The 20,952-nt window shown below is 48.4% G+C and overlaps 1 protein-coding gene across 3 annotated transcripts in view; it reads left to right on the top strand.

The window, feature by feature from the left end:
- ZFAT (zinc finger and AT-hook domain containing) overlaps positions 1 to 20,952 on the top strand; it is a 1,636,156-nt gene that overhangs the window by 892,525 nt on the left and 722,679 nt on the right. The window lies entirely within an intron of this gene.

Below are 20,952 nucleotides of genomic sequence, written 5' to 3'. Positions count from 1 at the left end.
CGCTTGATAGCTTCGCTTGGTACTGCTCCACCCATCCTCGGTTGTTCGTCCGCAGAGGACAATTCTTTAGTAATTCTTGCCTCAACGGAATGACCCAGCAGTGGCTGCTCCCCTGATTACTACCTTTTTACGCTTCCCAAAGGGTTCCTGCACTAAATACTCTCCCTACGTTGTGTGAGACTGTCTATGATGCTGTCTTTTAAGCTGGCCCGAAATGGGGAGAGGTCTTTCAGGGATTCGCTTCTAAGTCTGATCTTGGCCATCCAGTATTCTTGACAGTTTCTCCTTCCAGAGCCCCAAGACCAGGGGGCACCTGCACAACTCACTGCCCTGCCCGGGTCCGCTATATTCGCCTCGCCTCGCCACTTCCTTGGCTTTCTATCAGGCTCCAGGTGCTCCAGAGGAGGGGGGTCTAGTGCAGCTGAGCCTTACCGGCTCTTTAACTTGTCACAGGGACCAGTTATCACAAACCCCCCCCACCCAAGCTCACTCGCGTGTTCCCCCCACTGCACTCTCTAGATTCCAGCCTGTCTTTAGGGGGCCATGCACACCCCTTGCCTTCTTATCGACGCCGTGCCCGGGGCCTGCTGGATGCCTCTTTGCGCCCTGTCGGGAGCCTGCAGTCGGTCTTCACCGCGCGACTCCTTGCATTTGGTCTGTGCAGTACAGGCGTGCTCCTCTTCTGCCTGCACACTGCAGCACCCTAAGTTACTAGGGGAATCCAGACGTGGACCCCTTGCTCACTATTCTTAGAGAGGCACAGCTCCACCCTACTGATGAGGTCCAACCAGACCGAAACACCTGTCTCGGGTTGCTGTTGGTACTCTTGTTCAGAGGAGAATTGCCTAGCATTTTGGTGGCGGACTGCCCCAGGGCAGGACAAAGACTGATATTATTGGCATATTTCTTCTCTGTTAAAGATAGTGAGCTAAAGATTCTGGGTAAGTCTCTCGTAACTAGGACTATTGTCTGGCAGAGGGACTCCCAGGACCCCCCTTGTTAATTCACACGGGGACGCCGTCCCTCATTGCTTTGTGTCTTCCTTGCCTGACTTCTCCGGGTCTCATTTACTTTCTGTGGCTCATTTGCCCTGCAGCCAGCTTCTTCAGGACGCGGCTGCCATCTTGTTTTCGGACACCAAAGGCGGTCCGTTTGTTCCGTGCCTCAATCTTGGCGGACGGTCGGGGCTCCGCTCCCCCTTCTTCAGCTGGGCACTTCAGATTGATTTCTCTACAGTCTTACTGAATTTCGAGCGCTGTCGTGTTGGGCAGTCTTTCTTCCCAGTTGGATTAGGAGTCGACCTACACCTGGCTGCAAGCCACGCCTACTCGACTTGTTCACCACACGCCTAAATGCGCAATGTCCAGTCTTCGCGTCCAGGTTTCCCCAACCAGGGTCCAAGAAAACTGCCCTGCGGATGAACTGGTTAGGGAAATTTGCTTACGCTTTTCCCCCCAACACCACTACTGAGAAAAATAGTGCACAAGTTGCACCAGAAACAAGTAACTCTAATCCTGGTTGCTCCTATGTGGGCGAGACAACCTTAGTTTCCACATCTGCTCAAACTGGCCATTTGCGACCCAATCAAGCTTCCGTGCCCACAAAACATGCTAACACAGCACAATGGAGCATCCCTCCACCCTCACCCTCAATCTATGAACTTGGCAGCTTGCACCTGAAGTCACAGAATTTGGCCATTGAAATCTTCCACAAAGGTGTAGGTATATCCTAAAGGAGGCACAGAAACCCAACACCAGACTGTGCTATTTGAATAGGTGGAAATGATTTGTGATATGGAGCAGGTTACAAACCCTAATCCCAACAGAATGTTCCCCAGCTAACATTCTACTTTACATGCTTTACCTACTAGACTCCGGCCTAGTATTCATATCCATCAAGGTACACCTGGCGGCCCTGTCCGCTTACACCACTTCACAAACCAAGGTGTCCTGATGGAAAGTTCCTGTCATTAAAGCATTCAGGGAAGGGGTAAAGAGGCAATCCCACACCCTCATTTCTAACCCTCCACTGGGTTGGGATCTTAATATCTTGCTCTCCAAGCACATGGGTCCACCCTTTGAACGGTGTCCAGTTAAAGGATCGAATACAAAAGGTTTGAATGCAAAAGGTGAAAGTCAATAGGATCGAAAACAAAAGTTTCGAAAACATGTTTTTTATTAGAACTTTTTTGGGGGGTTTCCATATAGGTAAACCAGTCCACCCCCACCCAAAAAAAAATATTAAAATTCTTTTAAAAAAATTCTAACCTTTTTGTTTTCAGTCCTTTTCGTTCAAACCTATTGTATTTCGAACCTTTTGATTCGAACCTTTAAACTATAACCCATTTGAACCTATGCACAAGGCCAGCCTAAAACATCTGACTTACAAACCTGCATTCCTAGTAGCCATCACTTCTATAAAACGAGTCATTGAGCTACAGGCTTTGACCCTTTCTTCATAATCCACAAGGACAAAATTGTCCTCAGAACACATCCTAGGTTTTTACCTAAGTTAATTTCTAAGTTCCATGTTAATCAATCCATAGACTTCCTACCTTCTTTCAAAATCCATCTAACTCAGCTGAACGAAGCCTCCATACATTTGATGTATGGATGGCGGTCTTGTACTATGTGAACAAAACTAAACCCCTAAGGAAAACCGACCAACTCTTTGTTTCCGTAGCACCTGGGAGAGAGGGCGATCACATATCAAAAAACGCCATCTCCAAATGGATAGTCAAGTGCATACAGCTCTTCTATTCCATATCGAAAAGAGTTTTACCTTTTGCTCCCACGGGTCACTCTACCAGAGGTACCAGAGCTACCTTAGCCTTCATTGCAAACGTCCCTCTAGACGCCATTTGCAAACCTGCTACATGGAGTTCCATTCATACTTTCACACAGCATTATTGCATTGACACTCACTCTAAAGCAGATTCACAAGTGGGACAAGCGGTTCTAAAATATCTATTTTCTGCTGTACCTTCACACATCCCACCTCCTCCAGATACTGCTCACTAATCTATGAAGAGCATGTGATCTAAGCAGGTCCACAAGCCTCAGAAGGGATACATTACTCACTGTAATCCTATTTCTGATGCTTGTATCTACTTAGATTCACATGCGCCCATCCTTCCTCGCCTACTGGAGTCGAAGGTGCATAGAGGTTTTCTGGTTTATCACTGTCTCTGCTTACACCTCTGTACTCCTGCTACACTTCATGCAATCTCATGTCAGAAACAAATAATCTGAGGGACCTCGACATGTGAAGGACCATGGGTACAGTACACGTCACACTAGGGATAGTATTACTAACACGCCCAGTTGACGCCCATTTTTGACTTTCTAAAACAAATCTTGTAATACTGCACGACTACCACTAGATGTCAGACTATGCAGAGCATGTGAATCTAAGCATATACAAGCATCAGAAATACGACTATAGTAAGTAATGTGTCATATATATATATATATTTCTGAGGCTTGTGGAATCTGCTTAGATCACATGCTGTGCATAGGCCGACATCTAGTGGAAGCTGCGGAGTATTACAGTTTGTTTTTCGAAACTCGAAAATGGGCATTGACACAGGGCGTGCCAGTAATACTATCCCAAGTGTGACATCCACTGTACCCATGATCCCTCACGCGTCTAGGACCCTCAGATTGTTTTTTTCCACCATACTGGTCGGAAGCATTCCGCAGAGTTCCCTGGCCTTAGCCATACTTTTGCAAAAATATTGTTATATTTCCACATTTCTCCACCCCAACGTCGAGTCACCGAACATCCACACTCGACGCCGGCCCGGAGAAAGAATCGACCGTCGACAGCTGCACGACGGATTTGGGCCTCGGGAGGCCTCTGGCCTCGGCCCTGCAAGTAGGGAGAGTGGGGGGTCGACATACTCTACACTCTTTTGGTATATAGGTACATTCTTATATATTCTCACACATATTAGCCCGCTGCCACAAGGTGCGTATGGAGGGTACTCCTTTCCAATTAGTACCCTTGGGTTGACAGACACGCCACTTGCAATCTCTGCTTACCAAGGGACCACCCCGAGGCTAACTGCAGAGCGTGTAGTAGGTTCAAACCGAAAACACTAAAAGACCGTTCGATCAAGCGTTGGGCCCACCACTTTCGGACGGCGAGGGCAACGTGGCGTCAATTGACAGCCCAAGCGCAAGTCCCCGACCTCGGAAGGTCGTCCGGCAAGGCGGCTATGGGGAAGACCCCTGGCGACACAAGCGCTACCCACAGCACTTCCACAAAACACATGAAGTCCAACCGAGACTCGACGCGCACGTCGAGTACTCGGAAAGAGGCACATAGCGAACGGTCCGAATCAGTGTCCTCTGGGCGTTCTAGATCGCCGCATGACTCCAGGCAACCATCCACTGTTGCCAAGAGTGTCTCCCTCCCCAAGGTAACGGTGGTTCGATCGTCGGAAGACGAAGCCGACCTCTATCCCCAGACCGCACTCCAGGAGTCGGCGTCAACAGGCCGCGCAACGGCTGTTCCCGAGTCCCAACCTCCACACTCAAGAGATAGGGACACTACCCCCGAACCTCGGCGCCAGGCGTCGAAAGGCTCCGAAGGGGCGAAAAAACAGGGTAAACACTCTTCCACCCACAGGGAAAGGGGAAAACCATCAAAGGAAGGAGTCTCAGCCTCCTTCCACACCTCAAAAACATTCTCAGTCTTCTGTTATCCCAAAGACCCCTGTTCAAACCAGTTCAAACCAGAAGGTCTAGTCAAGATAAAACAGGGAAAGCCCTCCAAGAAAGAATCATTCCCAGTTCAAGAGAATGGTCTAGTGATGACATAGACGGAGTCATGTCAAGGACGCCAAAAACCCAGAACACTTTCTCTATTATGCCCCAGATGGGTCAACACCCTCAGGCTCTAAGGATTCTATACCCCCAAGTAAGAAGTCCCGTTTGAAGCGCCTACTTCAGACCCCTTCTGTATACAGCCCTATTCTCAATATCAGGGAGATCCATCCTTTTGTGAGGATCCAGATTTGGGCATGTTGGAAGAACAAACTGGGACAGGCTACTATGGGGATGATGAGGACCAAGAGGAGGAGGATGACGACCCAGAAACCTACAGGGTAGATTCCCCGGTAACCGACTCCCCTGTCGACAACCAGCCTCTCTTGAATGAAGTTCTGTCCAGAGCGGCAGAACACTTCCACATTGACACCCAGGGTGCTCAGGAAGAGAGGGACTTTGCCGAGGAGTTAGTGGGAGAAAGGAGACCTGTTGCCCAGCCAATCCCTATCCTTAAGTCAGTACAAAGAAGGATAGACCCTTCCCTTGTTAATCCCAATCTCACTAGGGTGGTAAACCCCAGAGTTGAGAAGCTTTTCAGGGCAGCCCAAACAGACCCACTGTACATAAGAGGGCATCTGAAACTGGACTCCCTGGTAGTTACAAACACCCGTAAGAGGGCGGGAACAACCTGGTCATCGTCCGAAGCTCCTCCCGACAAGGAGAGCAAGAAGATTTATGGCTTGGGCAGGAAAGTAGTCTCCACTTCCACCTACCAGGCAAGGATTGCCAACTCCACCACCCTGCTGGCGAGTTACAACTGCCACCAGTGGGAAGAAGTCGCAGCACTCATAGATTCCTCCCCAGAACCCTTAAAAAGCCAATTGGCACAAGTTTCGGCGGAAGGAAGATGCGTGTCCGGTTGCATATTAAAAGCAACCTTTGATGCCGCAGATAACGCTGGCAGATTGATAGCAGAAGGTACTGTTATCAGGAGGCATGCTTGGTTCCGGTAGTCTGGGTTCAAAGCCGAAACCCAAGCATCATTGATAGATAAACTGGTGGATCCGGATCTATTGTTTGGAAAGGCGGTCGAGGACGTGCTGAAAAATGCCAAGGACGATTATGAGAGACTCAAATCCCTAGGCCAACAAACCAATAAACCCCCAAACCAGAGAGGGAATGGCAATTTTCGTCGCCCACACAGACAAAATTCCCAGAGCGGGTCTAACTATTCCCAGGGGCAGGGTACACAATGGAACAACAGCCAGCAGTCTACCCAGGGTTATGGCAGGGGTAATAAGAGAGGAGGTGGTAAAGGTAGAGGCAGCCCCAGTAGAGGCAGCTGCACGCCTCCACCAAAACAGTGACGCTCCGTTCAGGGTCCCTTCTCACGCATCCCCAGTAGGGGGACGCATTTCCAACTTCACCCAAGCTTGGGAAGGGATCACATCAGACAGATGGGTGCTGTCCACAGTGTCCTCTGGATACTGCATAGAACTGTTAGAGCGTCCCCGAAACCACCCTCCACGACAAAAAATACATTCTTTGGACCACCAGAAGATCCTCCTCGAGGAGATCGTCAATCTTCTAGCAAAGGACGCGATAGAACTCATCCCGGGACAGCAGGTAAACAAGGGTATTTATTCAACTTACTTCCTTGTGCCAAAAAAAGATTTGACAATGCGCCCAGTATTGGATTAACGGCCTGCAAACAAGTATGTCAAGCCCCAAAAATTTTGCATGACTACTCTCCAAGAGGTAATCCCCCTCCTAAAAAAGGGGGATTACATGGCAACATTGGACATGAAAGATGCCTATTTTCATATTTCTATGTTCTCAGCGCACAGAAAGTACTTGCGCTTCAAGGTGGACAGTCGGCACTACCAGTTCAAGGTACTGCCCTTCGGGATAGCTTCGGCTCCAAGGGTATTCACCAAGGTACTGGCGGTGGTGGCAGCACACCTACGCAGGGAGGCAATCCCGGTGTACCCTTACCTGGATGAATGGCTCATCACGGGGGAGAACCCAGTAATTTGCAGAACAAACATTCAAAGGACGATCAACCTCCTCTTCGAATTAGGTTTCTCAATAAACGAGAAAAAGTCAAGTCTGGTGCCAAGCACCTCCAAACAGTGCCTAGTAGCTATCCTAGACACACAAGAGGGGTTGACCTTTCCATCAGAGGAAAGAATTCGGAATATACTGCTGCAAATTCCGCAATATCAGGCCGGTCGCCAGATAACGGTACGCAAAGCAATGCATTTGCTGGGCATGATGGCGTCATGTATTTACCTGGTCCCCCACCCGTGCCTGCGCATGCATCCCATGCCGGAATGGTTGGCGAAACAGTGGTCTCAGGCAAGTGGTCAGTGGGACGATCGAGTGGTTGTTTCGCCAACACTTGTACAAAGCCTTCACTGGTGGACAAGAGAAAATCTGTCCAATACGATCCCGCGATACAGGCGGTAGTCATAACCGATGCATGCCTGACAGGGTGGGGAGCTCACCACCTCCACCACACAGCTCAGGGTCTCTGGTCTCACTCAGTGGCCAAGAATCACATCAACCTGCTAGAGCTTCTGGTAGTATTCAGAGTGCTTCAATCGTTCGAGCCCTACCTGCTGAATCTGTCAGTGCAGATCCGGACGGACATTACTCCAGCCATGTTTTACCTGAACAAGCAAGGAGGGACTTCGCCAAATCTGTCCAAGCTTGCCCAGAAAATTTGGATATGGGCACTCAGACGGAAAATCTTCCTGTCATCTCAACATGTTTCAGGGGATCGCAATTCTCTGGCGGATGCTTTGAGCAGAGATCCCCTCCCAGAGGAACACGAATGGTGTCTACACAGAGAAATCGTAGAAGATATCCTCTCTCAGTGGGGTTTCCCCGCTATAGACCTATTCGCCACAAGCGAAATCAGACAGTGCCCACAATTTGCATCCAGGTTCCCCCAGCCACACTCCCAGGGGAACGCCCTGTGGATGAACTGGTCAGGGATGTTTGCGTACGCTTTTCCACCAACACCTCATCAGGAAGGTGGTCAACAAGATGAACAGAGAATCAATTACGCTCGTCCTAGTTGCTCCCATGTGGGCGAGACAACGGTGGTTCCCACACCTAAGCAGACTAGCTGTGTGCGAACCCATCATGGCCTGGTACAACCTACTGTCCCAGCACCAAGGTCAAACAGTGCATCCTCAACCCAACTCAATGAACCTGGCAGCATGGCTCCTGAGGTCATAGAGTTCGGACATCTCAAATTACCACAGAGATGTATGGACATCCTAAAAGAATCTAGGAAGCCAAACACGAGGCACTGCTGCTTTGACAAATGGAAACGATTTGTTATCTGGTGCCAGAATAAGCAAGCAACCCAGTTGATTGCACTCCTTCCACAATTGTCACATACATGCTACACCTGCTGGCTGCAGGACTGGTATTTAACTCACTGAAGGTACACCTGGCAGCGCTGTCAGCATACACCACCTCCCATAACAAGGTGTCGTGGTGGAAGATACCAGTGGTTAAAACTTTCATGGAAGGAGTAAAGAGACTTCACCCTCCTATTTCAAACCCACCACCAGGATGGGACCTTAACGTGGTGCTATCTAAACTCATGGGCCCCCCATTCAAACCCATGCATAAAAGCAGTCTCAAACACCTGACCTATAAGACAGCCTTCTTAGTAGCAATAACATCTATAAGAAGGGTCAGTGAAATTCAGGCTCTGTCAGTGCAGGATCCATTCTTTACAGTTCATAAGGATAAACTGGTTTTACGTACACACCCTAGGTTCTCACCTAAGTTTATTTCTAAATTCCACATGAACCAGATCATCGAGCTTCCGGCTTTCTTCCAAGACCCACAAAGCTCGGCTGAGGTGAAACTACACACCCTAGATGTGCGTAGGGCGGTCCTCTACTATGTAAACAAAACCAGACCGCTAAGGAAAACAGGTCAGCTGTTTGTCTCCGTAGCTACAGGCAGAGAGGGAGATCGCGTCTCTAAAGGTGCCATCTGGAAGTGGATTTTTAACCAGCTGTGTTACTCTCTTTCTGAAAAAACTCTGCCTTTCACGCCAAGAGCCCACTTTACAAGAGGCATTGGGGCCACTCTGGCTTTCATTGCAAATGTACCCCTTGACACCATTTGCAAAGCAGCTACTTGGAGCTCTATTCACACTTTTACTCAGCACTACTGCATTGACATCCATTCCAAGACAGATACTCAAGTGGGACAAGCGGTTCTAAGACATTTATTTGCTCATGACCCTTCTCGCATCCGACCTCCTTCTAACACTGCTCACTAATCTATGCACAGCATGTGATTCAAGCAGATTCCACAAGCCTCAGAAGGGATACATTACTCACCGTAATCGTATTTCTGATGCTTGTATCTGCTTAGATTCACATGCGACCCACCCTTTCTCCCCTCTGAGAGAAGGCGCATGGATGCTTGTAGCCTTATCTATCTATCTGCTTGGATTATCTGTACTCTCGCTACTCCTCATGCTACCTCATGTCAGAAAAAATACAATCTGAGGGTCCTAGATGCATGAGGGATCAGGGGTACAGCGGACGTCACACTAGGGATAGTATTACTGGCACGCCCTGTGTCGACGCCCATTTTCGAGTTTCGAAAAACAAACTGTAATACTCTGCAGCTTCCACTAGATGTCGGCCTATGCACAGCATGTGAATCTAAGCAGATACAAGCATCAGAAATACGATTACGGTGAGTAATATATCCCATATATATATTTCTTTTGAACTTGAACATTTGTGCAACTTTCAAGACCAGAGACATTAGCCATAGCAATTTAGAGATACTTTTAGAATGTGAGGTTGAGGATAGGATTTCGGACACAGGATAGTTTGATATGGCATTTATAACGCACCTATACACAAGTTTTTCAAGGCGCAACGAGGCAAGGGAGGGGAAACAGAGGGAAGACAGACAACAATCCTACTACGCCAGGTGACATTGAGATTGTGCAAGTGCAGGGGAGGGGGGGGCACGGGGGGGAAATGGAAGGGGGCAGTGTATTACATAGGATAACAGTAAAATAAATAAAGACAGTAAATGAAAGTATGGCCAGCTGGTGGCAAGTGCAAGGGTAAGAGCAGAAATCAGGGGTCAAGTGCTAATGGGGGCTGTAGGGATACAGAAACAGTCGCTGAGTGCAAGGGTTGCCAGGAGGCGGTGCAGGTGGCCGACTGGCAGGGGGGGAGTTGGGCACGTGATCAGAGGGTAGCCAGGTAACTAGTGCAGTTTTTTATACAGTCAGGAGATTAGCAGGGAAGAGGAGAAGAGAAAGAAGAAGCAAAGAGGAAGGTTTTGAGGTGCTACCGGAACCGGAGATGGTTCTCCTCAAGTTTCAGAGAGGCAGGGAGGCTGTTCCAGAGAAAGGCCCCAGCGGGAAGCAAGAGATCTACCACCAACTCACTCCTTGGAGAAGCGACTGACCCTGAGGGATTTGGAGGCGGATGAGCGAAGAGCTCGAGAGGGAAGATATTTAGGAAGAGAGAGTTGGTGGTAGGAGCATGTATATTCCCTCGGCCGCAGGTCCCAGGAGATGAACAGTGGAGCATGGTCTGAATGAGTGATATTGCCTATCTCTGCTGCCTCTATCATTGAAAGGATCCTCCCTCCCACCATGATGAAGCCAAGCCTAGAATATACTTTCTGCACATGGGAATAGAAGAAGTTGTGCGCTCTGGGATTCCTGTGCCTCCACATATCTACTAACCCAGACTCTTCTAAGCCCCTTAAGAGGGATTTTGAGAGTTGAGTTCTGCCCATATATGTGCCCCTGGAAACACTGCAATTTGCTGTCAAATGTCATGTTGAGGTCACCTGCAATCAGCACCTCCGCTGCTGCGAACTGCACAAGTTCACGTAGTACTGTGCAGCAGAATTCATTGTGGCCACTGTTCTGTGCGTAGACCGAGGCAATTGTGAGAGAAGCACTCCATTAAACCACCCCTCTACAAAGAGATACCTCCCCTCATCACTTTTGGTCTTGACCAGGTTGAATTGCACCCGCTTATTCACTAATATGCCTGCCCCCTTTCTCTTGTTCTTTGCGCTCGCAAAGAATTGATGCAGGAAGTCTTTTGAGCGTAGCCTGTGCGTGTCTTTCCTCAAGAGGTGTGTCTCTTGTATGCATGCAACAACCAGTAGCAGGTCACGAGAGTTCTAATAGTAACCTCCCTTTTTTCTGTGGGGTGTTAAGACCCCTTACATTGTATGTCAGGACCCTGAATGCTGTGGCATAACACGACAAAGCAATTGTTTACACCATGCATCCCAAATCTGCAATTTCCCAAATCTTTTTGCGCTCTCTTGTGTTGTGCATGTGGACCCCTCATCCCCACTATTTCCCCCCTTGCCCGAACACCCTTCTCTTCCCCCCAATTGATAACTATAGGCAATATATTGAGGAAAATACCCTCTCCCCCCATACCCCACCTTCCCTGTATTGGGTAATACTTAAGCCCTCAATTTGGTCACCTTGAGGAGGACACAGCTTCCTCCTGTGAAAACATGCTGCTGTATTGCTCCCTTTGTGTTCCTTGCGGTTGCGAGTCTCGTCTTTGGCAAAAGGGGGGCCCTCAGTCACCTGCGCACTGGAATCTTGGACCAACGATTGTCACTTGGTTCTCCCTCCTTGCTTCCAATTTGTATACCAAGCATCCGTGCAGATTCTTCCAGGCAAACACCAACACAAAGGGAAATCTCCACTGTGAAGGTATCAAGAAGTACGACACAAAGAACCGACTTCAAGTTTAAAGAAAAGGTATTTATTTAACAAATGTCAGGATGGTTGAAGGCCTAATTTGCCCTATGGTAAAGTTGGGTTTCCCTACCTAAAAGGAACTAAGGAAAGTCTGTGTCAAAGAGTTCAACTTAAGTCTATCCCTATCCAAAACCTGTCCTTGCCCTCACAACTATAATAAATCAATGTGTAGGGATGTCAAACTCAAAAGAAACAGTGATCAACTCAAAGTTCTGAACGTCTTGCAGCTCACAGCTTTTGTTCAGCTCCCCTTACCCAAGCATAAGAAAGTTCCATGAAAGAAAATTCTCAAAGGTTACCTTCTCCATTTCAAGGCAATATAATTCATGACTAATCCTTGGGGTTTCCTTCCCCAAGTTTTAAGTTGCACAATCCAAAACAAAAAGGGTCTCTGGACTCTGTTCCCAAGACAACAAGTACTGTTTCTGAAGTCTCTGGATTCCCTTCCCCAAGACTTTACTCACTTTAGTCTTTTTAAAAGTGATGCAGTGGTTTTGTTGAGCTTGTTTCTTGGTGTCCTTAGGCTTGACCATTCAGGATCCCCTGGTTTAGGCTCAGTTGCCAGACCACACAGCCCATCCCTCACAGGTTGTGCAAACCAAGGTCCCTCGACTCCTGTTTTGCTTGTTTTGGTGTGTCCTTAGCATTCACCATTCAGGGTCCTCTGGTCTAGGCGCAGATATCGGACCATACGGTCGACCCATAACCGGTCGGGCAAATGGGGTCCCTGGACTCCTCAACCCCACACCTTTTCCTTGGCACATGCTCCTGTGCGCAAAGTTATTTTCACTTGACTCTTCTGTATTAGCCTCCTGGCTTTAGAATGCAATCTTATATTCCTTTGGCTTCTCCTTAGTTGCCTCATGGCCTTGCCCCCATGTATCAAACTTCCCAGACTGCATTCACTCATTAACGTTCATTGTTCACGTTTTCTTTAGCCTTTAATGTAGTCAACTGTAAGGTTAAATATAAGTTGTTGGGCAACATAGGTTTACTCTGATTTGGGTTTCAGTTCAGAGTTCAAAAGCGTTCCAATGTTGCTTAATTAAATTCAGGTTTTACTACATACTTGCGTTGTATAAATGTGCTCAGTTACTTCAATGGGAAGTTTCCGTATAATGCAGTGTTCAATAGGTATCAGTGTTCCTGCAATGTTACGTTTTCATATAATTTGGCATTCAATATATGGTCTGCACTTGCCTGCGGTCTGTTTCGGAGCTCCCTGGTGTCTGCCTGTCCCTCCGAGACGCACCAGCGATCTGCTCCTTCTCCGGGCGGCTTCTGCTATCTCTGCTCCGCTTCTGAGGCGGGGAACACCGCTAATGCTCACCCTGCTCACCCTTTGACTTTCTCGCAGATGCTGGTTTGGCGTCCAGTCCCCCCACGGTTGCTCCCATGAAGAGCGGGTCTCCTGCTGGCTTCTGCCACTCCGGCGCCCTGCTTCTTTTTCACGGTTCCCCTTGCAGGCTCTCTTGCAGTTTCCTTTGCAGGATCTCTGCTCTCTCTCTGTTCCTCGCCTCTCATTTTATATACCTACAGCCGTCTAACAGGCTGCAGGTGTGCTTGGTAAATTGGATCTGCCTGACCATAGTTGGGCAGACATACCTGACATTCCCAGTGATCGGGATGCAGCTTCCCGTCCCAGTACCTAGGGGTGACGAGGGGTAATCTTCACTCTCGTTGCCTCTTTGTCTCAGTACTGTCAGGTGTTGTATATGGAATAAGCAGGGAAACTGGCTTGTAACAGTTTATGAAAGTTGGGGTAGGGTTAGGTTGACTGTCACTAGGAAAAGTGGATACCATGTCTCGCCCAAGGGCATTCCACTCCCAATCATGAAGGACCTTCCACCCAGGTGATCCTCCCTCGCTTCTCCAACCTAGGGTTAGGATCCAAAGCGATGGCCTTTCACTGGCCAACTTCTTAGAGGATCAAAAGGGAGTAGGAGTGAGAATACCCTCTGGTTTCTCACACCACCTATAGCGGATACCTTCTTTTTGCAGCTGTCCTGTAACCTATCGGAACGCTTGTTTCTTTTTTAAGGTCAGCGCTGCTATGTCTTGGAAGACTAATAGCAATTGACCTTGAAACGTGATGGTCCCCAGTATCCGCGAGGCACGCAGGATTCCTTCTTGGTGTGGTATGTGTTGAATTTCATAATTATGTCTCTTGGTTGGGACCTCAGGGTACTTCCGAGTGCGCCCACTCTATGGACCCGATCCAACATTATCCCTTTTTTGGCTTGTTAGGGAGAATTCTCTTATAAGGCTAATTTCCCAAACCTAGTGAGTCCCCCAGCAGCTTTGGGGTTTGTTTTTTTTTTTCCTGCTAAGAGTGAGACTCTTTTCTTCCCACTCTTAGGCATGATTTGAGGTATGTCTTTGACTTTTTGTGTGCTTATGGGCTATGATTTTTTTTTTACTCCATAGGGCATCATCTGTTTTTGTGTATGTGTTACACAGCACCCTCAGTGCAGTAACACATAGTGACCCCCAAACATAGACTCCATACCCTGGGACTGACTACTGTCTCCCAGGGCATGTAAAGTCATCATTGACTTTACTAGTCCAAAATTGTGAACAGAACCAGCCCAAACCATCATATTGTGGAAGTACTGGACGGGGTTAATTCGATTGCCCCTGGGTCTGTTTCCAATGGGGCACTGTCCCCCTTGTCGAGTTTCTGGCTGGTGGCAGTGGTTACCTCACAAAATATTCCACCGGAATATTTCCTATGGGATTTTCCCATTGATTTTAAACGCACCACTTTTTGGTGCAATATTAAAGATACCGCCGGTTTATTTATTTAATATTAAATCACCGTTTGGGTCTTTTTGCCAGAACTCTTTTCTAAAATGGCATTCGTGTCCGTCTCTGTAACTCCAACCAAGGTCGGGCCCTTTGTTCCACTTTTTGGCGGGCTTCTCCACAGAAGCCCTCCAACTGGTGCCACTCTGTCTGGGTTCCACAGGATGTGTGGGTGGGGGAATTGGCACCCTGGACTGTGTTGCCTTAGAAACCCAAGTCACACTCTGTTCTGATTGGGCCAGTGGTGAGCCACCCGGCTCACCACTTAGCATGTTTGAGTGACAGCTAGGCTGTTGAACAGGTTTTTTTTCTGCATAAAAGCAGGGCTTTTGGGACTAGAACTTCACAAGTCGCCACAGGACCTAAGAAATCCGACGAGGGGAGAAGCTGAGCCATCTGCAACAACGACGCCACCGGTGGAGCCCTGCTGCAACGACCTCACCACTTTCCCGACGACAAGAGAAGATCTTCTGCTGAAAGGGTCTTCTTCCCCATAGCTGGTGGGATCCAACTATATCTTTTGAACCACCCCAACCTCTTTTGAACATTTCTACAAAGACTTGAAAGCATTTCGCAACTGTGTGATCTTGGGCACATTTCACCTTGCTCCATTTAAAGTGGGCCTGGCCTATGAACTTTGGCTCTACAGTAGACTCTGCCTTCACTAACTTGTTTTGGTCTTTTAAAAGTGTTGGGAACTGTTTTATTTTTATGACCTGCCTTTTTCTCTCCGTTTTACTTAATTATTGGAATGCCATCTAAGTTACGCGCTCACCTCTGTTTTGACAAAAAGTGGTGTTTTGACTTAGACTTGTCTAATAATTGCTAAGGGAGGTATGTATACTTTTCTGATTGTGTTTTGAACTTGCTTTGATTAATAGTGCTAGTGTATTTTCTAAAGTGTGTGTTAAATAAGTATATACTTTTGATACAAATCTCTGGTCAGTGTTTGCTTGTTCTACTGTGTTTTTGGCCCTATTGTGTATCCTCTGTATACTGCCTAACTCTTCTTGAGAGAAGCCTGACTGCTCAGCCACAGCTACCAGGTAAATCTGGGTGGTACAGACTGCTACCAATTGGGTTTACTGCTTACTCCTGTAAACTTAATCTTCTTGCAGTGGTCCCCAAGGGAACTGCACAGGATTCTGCCTAACATGGCTATCTCCGGGACTATTGCCATAAAGACTTGCTGTACCCAGCCCTGTAGAAGGAATTAGACCTTCTATTCCCTTGACTGCCCCTCTTATGCAAAGAGTTTCCCGACGGTGTCTATTTTCCAAATCTTCTATAGTTGACACCAGGAGAGACATGTATTGTTTGGTGCTGGCCTGTTCACTCTGAAGGTGGAGTATGTTTTCTTGTGATGATTGTAGAGCTGTTTCTGTATCCCCCACCAGTGCATCTAGCCGCTTTGTGACCTGGACCAGATCCGCTGTAGTTTTTTAGGTTCTTCAGGGTTGTTTTTCATCTCGGATCGTATGGAAAGGGTCAGCTCCTCTTTCAACTTTAGGCTTGTAAGACAGTCAATGAGGTCTGCTTTGGAGAGCACGCTGCCAAGCTCTGTGCCACCTCCTCCATTACACTGAGTCCACGCTGGCTGTTGAGGACTTCCTTGTGACCAAAAATAACTTAGTGGTGAGTCTTGCATGGCAAGTGTCTTATCTGGGCTGCGACATCCGGTTTCCGAGCGGAATAAGGGGCTCCTTTGCTCCCTTTTTTGTGGTATTTTCCACTGTAGGTCCACTCGCTCCTGCTGATTTAACAAGGGGGGTCCTGGGAGTCCCTCTGCCAGACATTAGTCCTGGTTACGAGGGACTTACCCAGAGTCTTTAGCTCACTATCTTTCACAGAGAAGAAATATCCCAAACATATCAGTCTTTGTCCTCCCCTGGGGCAGTCCAGCACCGAAATGCGAGGCAATTCTCCTCTGAACAAGAGTACCAACAGAAACCCCAGACACGTGTTTCGGTCTGGTTGGACCTCATCAGTAGGGTGGAACTGTGCCTCTCTAAGAATAGTGAGCAAGGGGTCCACGTCTGGATTCCCCTAGTAACTTAGGGTGAGACCCAAAGTTACTTAAATATGCAGATTTAACAAGGGGGGGTCCTGGGAGTCCCTCTGCCAGACATTAGTCCTGGTTACGAGGGACTTACCCAGAGTCTTTAGCTCACTATCTTTCACAGAGAAGAAATATCCCAAACATATCAGTCTTTGTCCTGCCCTGGGGCAGTCCAGCACCGAAATGCGAGGCAATTCTCCTCTGAACAAGAGTACCAACAGAAACCCCAGACACGTGTTTCGGTCTGGTTGGACCTCATCAGTAGGGTGGAACTGTGCCTCTCTAAGAATAGTGAGCAAGGGGTCCACGTCTGGATTCCCCTAGTAACTTAGGGTGAGACCCAAAGTTACTTAAATATGCAGATTTAACAAGGGGGGTCCTGGGAATCCCTCTGCCAGACATTAGTCCTGGTTACGAGGGACTTACCCAGAGTCTTTAGCTCACTATCTTTCACAGAGAAGAAATATCCCAAACATATCAGTCTTTGTCCTGCCCTGGGGCAGTCCAGCACCGAAATGCGAGGCAATTCTCCTCTGAACAAGAGTACCAACAGAAACCCCAGACACGTGTTTCGGTCTGGTTGGACCTCATCAGTAGGGTGGAACTGTGCCTCTCTAAGAATAGTGAGCAAGGGGTCCACGTCTGGATTCCCCTAGTAACTTAGGGTGAGACCCAAAGTTACTTAAATATGCAGATTTAACAAGGGGGGTCCTGGGAGTCCCTCTGCCAGACATTAGTCCTGGTTACGAGGGACTTACCCAGAGTCTTTAGCTCACTATCTTTCACAGAGAAGAAATATCCCAAACATATCAGTCTTTGTCCTGCCCTGGGGCAGTCCAGCACCGAAATGCGAGGCAATTCTCCTCTGAACAAGAGTACCAACAGAAACCCCAGACACGTGTTTCGGTCTGGTTGGACCTCATCAGTAGGGTGGAACTGTGCCTCTCTAAGAATAGTGAGCAAGGGGTCCACGTCTGGATTCCCCTAGTAACTTAGGGTGAGACCCAAAGTTACTTAAATATGCAGATTTAACAAGGGGGGTCCTGGGAGTCCCTCTGCCAGACATTAGTCCTGGTTACGAGGGACTTACCCAGAGTCTTTAGCTCACTATCTTTCACAGAGAAGAAATATCCCAAACATATCAGTCTTTGTCCTGCCCTGGGGCAGTCCAGCACCGAAATGCGAGGCAATTCTCCTCTGAACAAGAGTACCAACAGAAACCCCAGACACGTGTTTCGGTCTGGTTGGACCTCATCAGTAGGGTGGAACTGTGCCTCTCTAAGAATAGTGAGCAAGGGGTCCACGTCTGGATTCCCCTAGTAACTTAGGGTGAGACCCAAAGTTACTTAAATATGCAGATTTAACAAGGGGGGTCCTGGGAGTCCCTCTGCCAGACATTAGTCCTGGTTACGAGGGACTTACCCAGAGTCTTTAGCTCACTATCTTTCACAGAGAAGAAATATCCCAAACATATCAGTCTTTGTCCTGCCCTGGGGCAGTCCAGCACCGAAATGCGAGGCAATTCTCCTCTGAACAAGAGTACCAACAGAAACCCCAGACACGTGTTTCGGTCTGGTTGGACCTCATCAGTAGGGTGGAACTGTGCCTCTCTAAGAATAGTGAGCAAGGGGTCCACGTCTGGATTCCCCTAGTAACTTAGGGTGAGACCCAAAGTTACTTAAATATGCAGATTTAACAAGGGGGGTCCTGGGAGTCCCTCTGCCAGACATTAGTCCTGGTTACGAGGGACTTACCCAGAGTCTTTAGCTCACTATCTTTCACAGAGAAGAAATATCCCAAACATATCAGTCTTTGTCCTGCCCTGGGGCAGTCCAGCACCGAAATGCGAGGCAATTCTCCTCTGAACAAGAGTACCAACAGAAACCCCAGACACGTGTTTCGGTCTGGTTGGACCTCATCAGTAGGGTGGAACTGTGCCTCTCTAAGAATAGTGAGCAAGGGGTCCACGTCTGGATTCCCCTAGTAACTTAGGGTGAGACCCAAAGTTACTTAAATATGCAGATTTAACAAGGGGGGTCCTGGGAGTCCCTCTGCCAGACATTAGTCCTGGTTACGAGGGACTTACCCAGAGTCTTTAGCTCACTATCTTTCACAGAGAAGAAATATCCCAAACATATCAGTCTTTGTCCTGCCCTGGGGCAGTCCAGCACCGAAATGCGAGGCAATTCTCCTCTGAACAAGAGTACCAACAGAAACCCCAGACACGTGTTTCGGTCTGGTTGGACCTCATCAGTAGGGTGGAACTGTGCCTCTCTAAGAATAGTGAGCAAGGGGTCCACGTCTGGATTCCCCTAGTAACTTAGGGTGAGACCCAAAGTTACTTAAATATGCAGATTTAACAAGGGGGGTCCTGGGAGTCCCTCTGCCAGACATTAGTCCTGGTTACGAGGGACTTACCCAGAGTCTTTAGCTCACTATCTTTCACAGAGAAGAAATATCCCAAACATATCAGTCTTTGTCCTGCCCTGGGGCAGTCCAGCACCGAAATGCGAGGCAATTCTCCTCTGAACAAGAGTACCAACAGAAACCCCAGACACGTGTTTCGGTCTGGTTGGACCTCATCAGTAGGGTGGAACTGTGCCTCTCTAAGAATAGTGAGCAAGGGGTCCACGTCTGGATTCCCCTAGTAACTTAGGGTGAGACCCAAAGTTACTTAAATATGCAGATTTAACAAGGGGGGTCCTGGGAGTCCCTCTGCCAGACATTAGTCCTGGTTACGAGGGACTTACCCAGAGTCTTTAGCTCACTATCTTTCACAGAGAAGAAATATCCCAAACATATCATTCTTTGTCCTGCCCTGGGGCAGTCCAGCACCGAAATGCGAGGCATTTCTCCTCTGAACAAGAGTACCAACAGAAACCCCAGACACGTGTTTCGGTCTGGTTGGACCTCATCAGTAGGGTGGAACTGTGCCTCTCTAAGAATAGTGAGCAAGGGGTCCACGTCTGGATTCCCCTAGTAACTTAGGGTGAGACCCAAAGTTACTTAAATATGCAGATTTAACAAGGGGGGTCCTGGGAGTCCCTCTGCCAGACATTAGTCCTGGTTACGAGGGACTTACCCAGAGTCTTTAGCTCACTATCTTTCACAGAGAAGAAATATCCCAAACATATCAGTCTTTGTCCTGCCCTGGGGCAGTCCAGCACCGAAATGCGAGGCAATTCTCCTCTGAACAAGAGTACCAACAGAAACCCCAGACACGTGTTTCGGTCTGGTTGGACCTCATCAGTAGGGTGGAACTGTGCCTCTCTAAGAATAGTGAGCAAGGGGTCCACGTCTGGATTCCCCTAGTAACTTAGGGTGAGACCCAAAGTTACTTAAATATGCAGATTTAACAAGGGGGGTCCTGGGAGTCCCTCTGCCAGACATTAGTCCTGGTTACGAGGGACTTACCCAGAGTCTTTAGCTCACTATCTTTCACAGAGAAGAAATATCCCAAACATATCAGTCTTTGTCCTGCCCTGGGGCAGTCCAGCACCGAAATGCGAGGCAATTCTCCTCTGAACAAGAGTACCAACAGAAACCCCAGACACGTGTTTCGGTCTGGTTGGACCTCATCAGTAGGGTGGAACTGTGCCTCTCTAAGAATAGTGAGCAAGGGGTCCACGTCTGGATTCCCCTAGTAACTTAGGGTGAGACCCAAAGTTACTTAAATATGCAGATTTAACAAGGGGGGTCCTGGGAGTCCCTCTGCCAGACATTAGTCCTGGTTACGAGGGACTTACCCAGAGTCTTTAGCTCACTATCTTTCACAGAGAAGAAATATCCCAAACATATCAGTCTTTGTCCTGCCCTGGGGCAGTCCAGCACCGAAATGCGAGGCAATTCTCCTCTGAACAAGAGTACCAACAGAAACCCCAGACACGTGTTTCGGTCTGGTTGGACCTCATCAGTAGGGTGGAACTGTGCCTCTCTAAGAATAGTGAGCAAGGGGTCCACGTCTGGATTCCCCTAGTAACTTAGGGTGAGACCCAAAGTTACTTAAATATGCAGATTTAACAAGGGGGGTCCTGGGAGTCCCTCTGCCAGACATTAGTCCTGGTTACGAGGGACTTACCCAGAGTCTTTAGCTCACTATCTTTCACAGAGAAGAAATATCCCAAACATATCAGTCTTTGTCCTGCCCTGGGGCAGTCCAGCACCGAAATGCGAGGCAATTCTCCTCTGAACAAGAGTACCAACAGAAACCCCAGACACGTGTTTCGGTCTGGTTGGACCTCATTAGTAGGGTGGAATTGTGCCTCTCTAAGAACTCGCTCCTGCTGCCAGCCTGAGCAAGCCTCAGGTCATCAGCCACCAGGAAGGCTGCCTGAAGTATCCAGCAAGTGGATGTTAGTCGTCTATGGCCTGTGGGTGCTTGCACACGGCTCACTCCGCTTACTTGATAAGGCACACTATGTCCCTTGCTCACAATGCCAAGTCCCAGTACAGGGCTGCCCATACGTCCCGATCACATAACCCCCACACAGCATCATTACCGGGGGGGGGCCCTT

The sequence above is a fragment of the Ambystoma mexicanum genome, chromosome 5q, assembly GCF_040938575.1.
Source record: "Ambystoma mexicanum isolate Mex_15411 chromosome 5q, UKY_AmexF1_1, whole genome shotgun sequence".
In the NCBI taxonomy this organism is placed as follows: Eukaryota; Metazoa; Chordata; class Amphibia; order Caudata; family Ambystomatidae; genus Ambystoma; species Ambystoma mexicanum.
This window is presented reverse-complemented; position numbering and strand designations above follow the sequence as displayed.